General features: G+C 56.3%; 2 non-coding genes across 2 annotated transcripts; both read right to left on the reverse strand.

Moving 5' to 3' along the window:
• Positions 1 to 163: 163 nt before the first annotated feature.
• On the reverse strand, positions 164 to 317 carry LOC145655386 (5.8S ribosomal RNA). Its single transcript, XR_014121515.1, has one exon. It is a non-coding gene; the product is annotated as a 5.8S ribosomal RNA (ribosomal RNA).
• An 882-nt stretch (positions 318 to 1,199) lies between these two features.
• LOC145655387 (18S ribosomal RNA) lies at positions 1,200 to 3,038 on the reverse strand. Its single transcript, XR_014121516.1, has one exon. It is a non-coding gene; the product is annotated as an 18S ribosomal RNA (ribosomal RNA).
• Positions 3,039 to 10,077: the final 7,039 nt, after the last annotated feature.

The following is a 10,077-nucleotide window of genomic DNA, read 5'->3' on the forward strand; positions in this document are numbered from 1 at the left end:
AGAACGGGCACTCAACCGCAGCGAACCCACCGACCGGATCTCACCGAGACAGCGACCGGGAACCGTCTGCTTTTAGGAAGACGGAGGCCAGGGGGCACCCCCCCACCTACGAACCTCCAACCGCGGTCCCGCCTGAGAAGGCAGGTCCGACAGATAGGAATAGCGACCCTCAGACAGGCGTAGCCCCGGGATGGACCCGGGGCCGCAATGTGCGTTCGAAATGTCGATGATCAATGTGTCCTGCAATTCACATTAGTTCTCGCAGCTGGCTGCGTTCTTCATCGACGCACGAGCCAAGTGATCCACCGCTAAGAGTTGTACTCTTTTATTTCAGGCTCAGTTTAGGTCTTTCACCACGACTACAAAGACAGGTTTAAAAGGTTTCACCAACCGGTCAGGCGCCCCCGTCTGCGAGTGTTGAAACGGGCGCGGGGTTGCGCTTTGCCCACACGCCCCACGTGGCAGACGAGTCAGTCTTTGAACCGCGGCCCTCCGCGCCCGCCCCGTCCGACCCCTCGAAAGGGGTGGAACTCACGTAGCGTGGGCCAAGCCCTAGGTACCTGCCGGGGGTCCCCCTGAGACTCCTTTCTGAGAGAGAGAAGCAGGGGAACCGGCTGCGCCACCCACCACCACCACGCCCCAGGACGCCGGTGGGCGGACGAACACAGGAAGGGCCATGGCCTGCCCCACGAGGAGCAGCGCTCGCAACCCCCCCCGGAAAGTCCGCTCGTCAGCGAGCAAGGGGACGGGGATGAATGACAAGGACAACAAAATAGGAAAACCCCTCGCGGTGGACGGAGGCAGCGGCCGTGCGAGCGAGAGGGAGGGCGCGGGACGGACCCGTACGACCCGCTCGACTCGCAGGCGCTTCTCCTGCCGGCAAGGTGAGGGGAAACCGGCCTTCGCCCGACGAGCGGGGACGCCGAGTTTTTTGAACGACGCGTCTCTCGCGCTGGAACCCAGAGAATACCGGGGCCTGCGGGGGGGGGGTGCTGAAGGACGACGCGGAGGAAGAGGCGGAGGACGAGGAAGGGGTGGGAGGGACTAGGCTCCTCCTTTATGCCTTCTGTCCAGCCTGACCTGCAAGCGACCACGTGTAACAGCAACCCCGAAGACCCTTTCGACCCTGGGCCCCGACGCGGGGGGACGGCGAAGTCGAGGGGGTCGGGAGAGGAGGCACGCCGGACAGCGTTACCCGTTAATGATCCTTTCGCAGGTTCACCTACGAAAACCTTGTTACGACTTTTACTTCCTCTAGATAGTCAAGTTTGATCGACTTCTCGGCGCTCCGCCAAGGCCCGCGAGGAGCCCCGGCGGGGCCGATCCGAGGACCTCACTAAACCATCCGATCGGTAGTAGCGACGGGCGGTGTGTACAAAGGGCAGGGACTTAATCAACGCGAGCTTATGACCCGCGCTTACTGGGAATTCCTCGTTCATGGGGAATAATTGCAATCCCCAGTCCCCATCACGAATGGGGTTCAGCGGATTACCCGCACCTCTCGGTGTAGGGTAGGCACACGCTGATCCAACCATTGTGGCGCGCGTGCAGCCCCGGACATCTAAGGGCATCACAGACCTGTTATTGCTCCATCTCGCGTGGCTGAACGCCACTTGTCCCTCTAAGAAGTTTGACGCCGACCGCGGAGGGCCGCGTAACTATTTAGCATGCCGGAGTCTCGTTCGTTATCGGAATTAACCAGACAAATCGCTCCACCAACTAAGAACGGCCATGCACCACCACCCACAGAATCGAGAAAGAGCTATCAATCTGTCAATCCTTTCCGTGTCCGGGCCGGGTGAGGTTTCCCGTGTTGAGTCAAATTAAGCCGCAGGCTCCACTCCTGGTGGTGCCCTTCCGTCAATTCCTTTAAGTTTCAGCTTTGCAACCATACTCCCCCCGGAACCCACAGACTCGTGGTTTCCCTCACGCTGCCCGGCGGGTCATGGGAATAACGCCGCCGGATCGCGGGTCGGCATAGTTTACGGTCGGAACTACGACGGTATCTGATCGTCTTCGAACCTCCGACTTTCGTTCTTGATTAATGAAAACATTCTTGGCAAATGCTTTCGCTTTCGTCCGTCTTGCGCCGGTCCAAGAATTTCACCTCTAGCGGCGCAATACGAATGCCCCCGGCCGTCCCTCTTAATCATGGCCCTGGTTCAGGAAACCCACAAAATAGAACCGGAGTCCTATTCCATTATTCCTAGCTCAGGTATTCAGGCGAGAAGCGGGCCCGCTTTGAACACTCTAATTTTTTCAAAGTAAACGCTCCGAGCCCCGTCCGGACACCCAGCCAAGGGCATCCGGGGGGCACCGGGAGACAGGGTCTGAGACAGGCGGTGGCACGCCTCGCGGCGGACCGCCAGCCCACTCCCGACATCCAACTACGAGCTTTTTAACTGCAGCAACTTTAATATACGCTATTGGAGCTGGAATTACCGCGGCTGCTGGCACCAGACTTGCCCTCCAATGGGTCCTCACCCATGGGTTTAGGATACGCTCATTCCGATTACAGGGCCTCGAAAGAGACCTGTATCGTTATTTTTCGTCACTACCTCCCCGTGTCGGGAATGGGTAATTTGCGCGCCTGCTGCCTTCCTTGGATGTGGTAGCCGTTTCTCAGGCTCCCTCTCCGGAATCGAACCCTGATTCCCCGTTACCCGTGGTCACCATGGTAGCCGACTATGGTACCATCGAAAGTTGATAGGGCAGACATTCGAATGAGACGTCGCCGCCGCGGAGGGCGCGCGATCGGCCCGAGGTTATCTAGAGTCACCAAAGCGGCCGGGGGGCCCGAGCCCCCCGGATGGGTTTTGGGTCTGATAAATGCACGCATCCCCCGAAGGGTCAGCGCTCGTTTGCATGTATTAGCTCTAGAATTACCACAGTTATCCGAGTAACGTGTGGAGCGATCAAAGGAACCATAACTGATTTAATGAGCCATTCGCAGTTTCACTGTACCGGCCGTGTGCACTTAGACCTGCATGGCTTAATCTTTGAGACAAGCATATGTTACTGGCAGGATCAACCAGGTAGTTTGCACCGTGGTCTGGGATGAACCACGAGTGACATCCGCCTCCCCTTCCGGGGGCTAGGAAGCAGCGGGTTGTAAGTGCGTGCGCCGTCAGGTCCAGACGCCATACAGGGCTACCCAGGACAGCTTCCGCGGCCAGTGTAAACGTGCTCGCGCACCGCCCTCTGGCCTTCGGACGCCGACCTCTCACCTTGATGCAAAGCTGTCCCATCCGGTCATGCCCGCACCGTACCCCGTCCACCTCCTCCGGAGGTGCGGACGGCCGACTCCAGGTGCTTTCGGCGTTCCCTCTCTTCACGCCGTTTTGATTTTCGTGGGCCGCTGGTGGGGGGACAAGGGAAAGACCTCGTCGAATTCCCTCCCCCCTAGCCTCGCTCAACCTACGTTTCGTGATGTAACCAAGAAGAGTGATTCGTGGGCCCAGGTAGGTTTGAAGAGGAGGCCAACAAAGCAGGGCACTCCCTTCCTCCCAAACCACAGACACCAGTATAGGACAACTGAGTAGACAGACTGGCCGTCTGAGTCTCCCCCAGAGAGTTCTGGGATGGGTTACAAATAACCCCCACCCCCCATCAGAGGCTTGACCCGCTAGAACCAGGGAGGATCTGTCAAAACCGCTCTCCACATCAGAAGTTCTGGATCAGCCGGGGCTGGTCGGCAGACGTCCACCTAAGGCCGTGGCCTAACCCCGTGTGGGGGGATAGCGCTCGCACCCGTACACGTGGACACCCGCTCGTCAAATGGCTGGCTCCTCACTTACCGTAGGGGGAATGGTTTGCCTACCCCTGGCGGGTCTGGTACTCCACTCTACCAAACAAGGAAGCAACACACCAATAGACCCCTGCAACACCGGGCAGCTTTGGGCAGTGTCACTACACTCCTCCTTGTTCTTCACGTTCCTTCCGTGGTGATTTTTTTTTTTTTTTCGTGGCCATTGCCGTGCATGGCTTCCCCATCGCTTTGCATGCTCTCCATTGCCTCGTGCTGCTTCACCATTGGTCTCACCTGGAGACCGAAGCCGCTCTCCCAGTAACCCGATGGTACCTGGCCAGAAAACCCGTGCCCGATTTCATCTAGGACAAGGGCCAAACCACAGACCGTGCCCGTCCAGGGTCAACCCTGGTCGGACAGGCCTGGTGGGTCGATACCATGGATGTGGCAGGCCGACGAGAATCCACTGGTACATTTACAAACACGCCCACCCTGGTGGCATGGCTGTACGACCCATCGTCGAAGCACGCTGCGGCGGACTGAGCCATTGGATCCAGTTGCCTGGGCGTACACTCAGCCCAACAGACGCACTCGGGTCGGGGAGAGCAAAGCAGACTGTGTGCCTGGATGTGCCCACTTCCATAGGGGAATCGGCATGATGGTTCACTTAACCCGAGGAGGGCTCCCCTCGCGGGATAAGCACCCCCCTCGGGGGATGGGGGGGGGGGGGGGGCATCCAGAGCACACCACTTTCCGGTAGGGGACAGGCGTTTGATCATGTGTCCGAGGGAGAGCTCCCCTTGCCGGCCGAACACCCCTCGGACTCCCCTTGGGCTTCCAGAGAACGCCACTGGATGAATTTAGTGCTTGGACCCCATTGATTCTCTTTGCTCTCCCATATACCCGACGGGACCTATTTGCAAAACCCCGTGCCAACCAGACCTCCAGGAAGGGGGCTGGCGGCTAACCATGCCCAGCAGGGTGCACCCTGGTCGGACACTTTGGGAGGGTCGAGAGCCTGGAAGTGCCACCCGGGGGAGTAATTCTGATTTCCGTTTTAATGCACTCAGGGACAGCCCGAGGACCTCTGTAGTGCACCTGAGGCGGACTGAGCCGTCGGGTCCAGGGGTCTGGAGTTCGGAACCTCCAGGGTTCACCTGGCTGTTCTCTTAGCCCGGCAGGGTGCACCCTGGTCGGACACTTTGGGAGGGTCGAGAGCCTGGATGTGCCACCCCGACGAGTAATGAGTTTTCCCTTCGTATCTCTTCCGGACCAGGTCCGATTCGCACGAAACTCGCTGGGCATGGCCAGGAGCGCCCCCTGCTGCCCACGCCACCGTCCCCGCGCTTCTACTCCCGAGGGCCGAGGAGACAGCGAAGCGTGGGTCGGGTCGCCTGCTTCCAGGGTCTCCCTGGTACTCTCCAGTCTCCCGAGTCCATCGGGTCCGACCTCGTATTTTTAGCCCAGACGGGGAATGAGAAAGGGGCCCCCGACCGCCCGAGGGCGGGCGCTCGCTTCTCAGCCTAGGAACGTCCGATTCCCACGAAACTTTTACGCCAGACGTTCCTGGCAGCGAGCGCGTTCAAAGGTGACCCGCGCTGCTTCTCTCCTCCCAAGGGCCGAAGAGATATTCGTCTTCAAACCCGACCGGCCCTGTGTTTGCCGCCCCGGCGGTTTTAAAAAATCATAGCGTAAAAACGGTGGGTGCGCTTCGCCTGCCGCTTGGACAGCGTTAAACGGCAGCCCCGGCTCTTTCCAAAGGGCCCTCAACCGACTTTCTGCTCCCAAGGAGCCCAGAGATATGAAACCGATAAATCAAAACCCCGTGCCAACCAGACCTCCAGGAAGGGGCTGGCGGCTAACCATGCCCGGCAGGGTGCACCCTGGTCGGACGCTTTGGGAGGGTCGAGAGCCTGGATGTGCCACCCCGACGAGTAATGAGTTTTCCCTTCGTATCTCTTCCGGACCAGGTCCGATTCGCACGAAACTCGCTGGGCATGGCCAGGAGCGCCCCCTGCTGCCCACGCCACCGTCCCCGCGCTTCTACTCCCGAGGGCCGAGGAGACAGCGAAGCGTGGGTCGGGTCGCCTGCTTCCAGGGTCTCCCTGGTACTCTCCAGTCTCCCGAGTCCATCGGGTCCGACCTCGTATTTTTAGCCCAGACGGGGAATGAGAAAGGGGCCCCCGACCGCCCGAGGGCGGGCGCTCGCTTCTCAGCCTAGGAACGTCCGATTCCCACGAAACTTTTACGCCAGACGTTCCTGGCAGCGAGCGCGTTCAAAGGTGACCCGCGCTGCTTCTCTCCTCCCAAGGGCCGAAGAGATATTCGTCTTCAAACCCGACCGGCCCTGTGTTTGCCGCCCCGGCGGTTTTAAAAAAATCATAGCGTAAAAACGGTGGGTGCGCTTCGCCTGCCGCTTGGACAGCGTTAAACGGCAGCCCCGGCTCTTTCCAAAGGGCCCTCAACCGACTTTCTGCTCCCAAGGAGCCCAGAGATATGAAACCGAAAAATCAAAACCCCGTGCCAACCAGACCTCCAGGAAGGGGGCTGGCGGCTAACCATGCCCGGCAGGGTGCACCCTGGTCGGACGCTTTGGGAGGGTCGAGAGCCTGGATGTGCCACCCCGACGAGTAATGAGTTTTCCCTTCGTATCTCTTCCGGACCAGGTCCGATTCGCACGAAACTCGCTGGGCATGGCCAGGAGCGCCCCCTGCTGCCCACGCCACCGTCCCCGCGCTTCTACTCCCGAGGGCCGAGGAGACAGCGAAGCGTGGGTCGGGTCGCCTGCTTCCAGGGTCTCCCTGGTACTCTCCAGTCTCCCGAGTCCATCGGGTCCGACCTCGTATTTTTAGCCCAGACGGGGAATGAGAAAGGGGCCCCCGACCGCCCGAGGGCGGGCGCTCGCTTCTCAGCCTAGGAACGTCCGATTCCCACGAAACTTTTACGCCAGACGTTCCTGGCAGCGAGCGCGTTCAAAGGTGACCCGCGCTGCTTCTCTCCTCCCAAGGGCCGAAGAGATATTCGTCTTCAAACCCGACCGGCCCTGTGTTTGCCGCCCCGGCGGTTTTAAAAAATCATAGCGTAAAAACGGTGGGTGCGCTTCGCCTGCCGCTTGGACAGCGTTAAACGGCAGCCCCGGCTCTTTCCAAAGGGCCCTCAACCGACTTTCTGCTCCCAAGGAGCCCAGAGATATGAAACCGATAAATCAAAACCCCGTGCCAACCAGACCTCCAGGAAGGGGGCTGGCGGCTAACCATGCCCGGCAGGGTGCACCCTGGTCGGACGCTTTGGAGGGTCGAGAGCCTGGATGTGCCACCCCGACGAGTAATGAGTTTTCCCTTCGTATCTCTTCCGGACCAGGTCCGATTCGCACGAAACTCGCTGGGCATGGCCAGGAGCGCCCCCTGCTGCCCAGGCCTGGCTCTGGGCCTGGGCACACTTCATTCACTTTGTACCTTTAAATCATACTACTACTACTACTACTACCACCAGAATTCCAGGGCCAAGAGGTCACACAGTCATACACAGCAAAGTAGCTCTGGGCCTGGGCACACTTCAAGAAGTTTGTCCCTTTATATAAGCCTAGAAATAGACTTCCAGGCCCAAGAGTTCAAACACATTCATGCCCAGCAAAGTAGCTCTGGGCCTGGGCACACTTCAATCACTTTGTGCCTTTAAATCATACTACTACTACCAGACTTCCAGGCCCAAGAGGTCAAACACAGTCATGCCCAGCAAAGTAGCTCTGGGCCTGGGCACACTTCATTCACTTTGTGCCTTTAAATCATACTACTACTACCACCAGAATTCCAGGGCCAAGAGGTCACACAGTCATACACAGCAAAGTAGCTCTGGGCCTGGGCACACTTCAAGAAGTTTGACCCTTTATATAAGCCTAGAAATAGACTTCCAGAGCCAAGAGGTCAAACACAGTCATGCACAGCAAAGTAGCTCTGGGCCTGGGCACACTTCAACTTCAAGCACTTTGTGCCTTTAAATCATACTACTACTACTACTACTACTACTACTACTACTACTACCAGACTTCCAGGCCCAAGAGTTCAAACACATTCATGCCCAGCAAAGTAGCTCTGGGCCTGGGCACACTTCATTCACTTTGTGCCTTTAAATCATACTACTACTACCACCAGACTTCCAGGGCCAAGAGGTCAACCACAGTCATGCACAGCAAAGTAGCTCTGGGCCTGGGCACACTTCAAGATGTTTGACCCTTTATATAAGCCTAGAAATAGACTTCCAGGCCCAAGAGTTCAAACACATTCATGCCCAGCAAAGTAGCTCTGGGCCTGGGCACACTTCAATCACTTTGTGCCTTTAAATCATACTACTACTACCACCAGACTTCCAGGCCCAAGAGGTCAAACACAGTCATGCCCAGCAAAGTAGCTCTGGGCCTGGGCACACTTCAATCACTTTGTGCCTTTAAATCATACTACTACTACCACCAGACTTCCAGGCCCTGGAGGTCACACCTTCATGCCTAGCAAGGTTGCTTTACACCTGCGCACACTTCAGACCGTTTCACTCTTTTAATCCTTCAAAGTACCACATTTCCAGACCCAAGAGGTCACAGAATCATGCCCAGCAAAGTAGCTCTGGGCCTGGGCACACTTCAATCACTTTGTGCCTTTAAATCATACTACTACTACCAGACTTCCAGGCCCCAGAGGTCAAACACAGTCATGCCCAGCAAAGTAGCTCTGGGCCTGGGCACACTTCAAGAAGTTTGACCCTTTATATAAGCCTAGAAATAGACTTCCAGAGCCAAGAGGTCAAACACAGTCATGCACAGCAAAGTAGCTCTGGGCCTGGGCACACTTCATTCACTTTGTACCTTTAAATCATACTACTACTACCAGACTTCCAGGCCCAAGAGTTCAAACACATTCATGCCCAGCAAAGTAGCTCTGGGCCTGGGCACACTTCAATCACTTTGTGTCTTTAAATCATACTACTACTACCAGACTTCCAGGCCCCAGAGGTCAAACACAGTCATGCCCAGCAAAGTAGCTCTGGGGCCTGGGCACACTTCAAGAAGTTTGACCCTTTATATAAGCCTAGAAATAGACTTTCAGGCCCAAGAGGTCAAACACAGTCATGCCCAGCAAAGTAGCTGTGGGCCTGGGCACACTTCATTCACTTTGTACCTTTAAATCATACTACTACTACTACTACTACTACTACTACTACTACTACTACTACTACCAGACTTCCAGGCCCAAGAGGTCAAACACAGTCATGCCCAGCAAAGTAGCTCTGGGCCTGGGCACACTTCAAGAAGTTTGACCCTTTATATAAGCCTAGAAATAGACTTCCAGGCCCAAGAGTTCAAACACATTCATGCCCAGCAAAGTAGCTCTGGGCCTGGGCACACTTCAATCACTTTGTGCCTTTAAATCATACTACTACTACCAGACTTCCAGGCCCAGAGGTCAAACACAGTCATGCCCAGCAAAGTAGCTCTGGGCTGGGCACACTTCAAGAAGTTTGACCCTTTATATAAGCCTAGAAATAGACTTCCAGAGCCAAGAGGTCAAACACAGTCATGCCCAGCAAAGTAGCTCTGGGCCTGGGCACACTTCAATCACTTTGTGCCTTTAAATCATACTACTACTACCACCAGACTTCCAGGCCCAAGAGGTCAAACACAGTCATGCCCAGCAAAGTAGCTCTGGGCCTGGGCACACTTCAATCACTTTGTGCCTTTAAATCATACTACTACTACCACCAGACTTCCAGGCCCTGGAGGTCACACCTTCATGCCTAGCAAGGTTGCTTTACACCTGCGCACACTTCAGACCGTTTCACTCTTTTAATCCTTCAAAGTACCACATTTCCAGACCCAAGAGGTCACAGAATCATGCCCAGCAAAGTAGCTCTGGGCCTGGGCACACTTCAATCACTTTGTGCCTTTAAATCATACTACTACTACCAGACTTCCAGGCCCCAGAGGTCAAACACAGTCATGCCCAGCAAAGTAGCTCTGGGCCTGGGCACACTTCAAGAAGTTTGACCCTTTATATAAGCCTAGAAATAGACTTCCAGAGCCAAGAGGTCAAACACAGTCATGCACAGCAAAGTAGCTCTGGGCCTGGGCACACTTCATTCACTTTGTACCTTTAAATCATACTACTACTACCAGACTTCCAGGCCCAAGAGTTCAAACACATTCATGCCCAGCAAAGTAGCTCTGGGCCTGGGCACACTTCAATCACTTTGTGTCTTTAAATCATACTACTACTACCAGACTTCCAGGCCCCAGAGGTCAAACACAGTCATGCCCAGCAAAGTAGCTCTGGGCCTGGGCA

Source organism: Electrophorus electricus, unplaced genomic scaffold, assembly GCF_041902795.1.
Source record: "Electrophorus electricus isolate QZ-2024a unplaced genomic scaffold, ASM4190279v1 Scaffold249, whole genome shotgun sequence".
Taxonomy (NCBI): Eukaryota; Metazoa; Chordata; class Actinopteri; order Gymnotiformes; family Gymnotidae; genus Electrophorus; species Electrophorus electricus.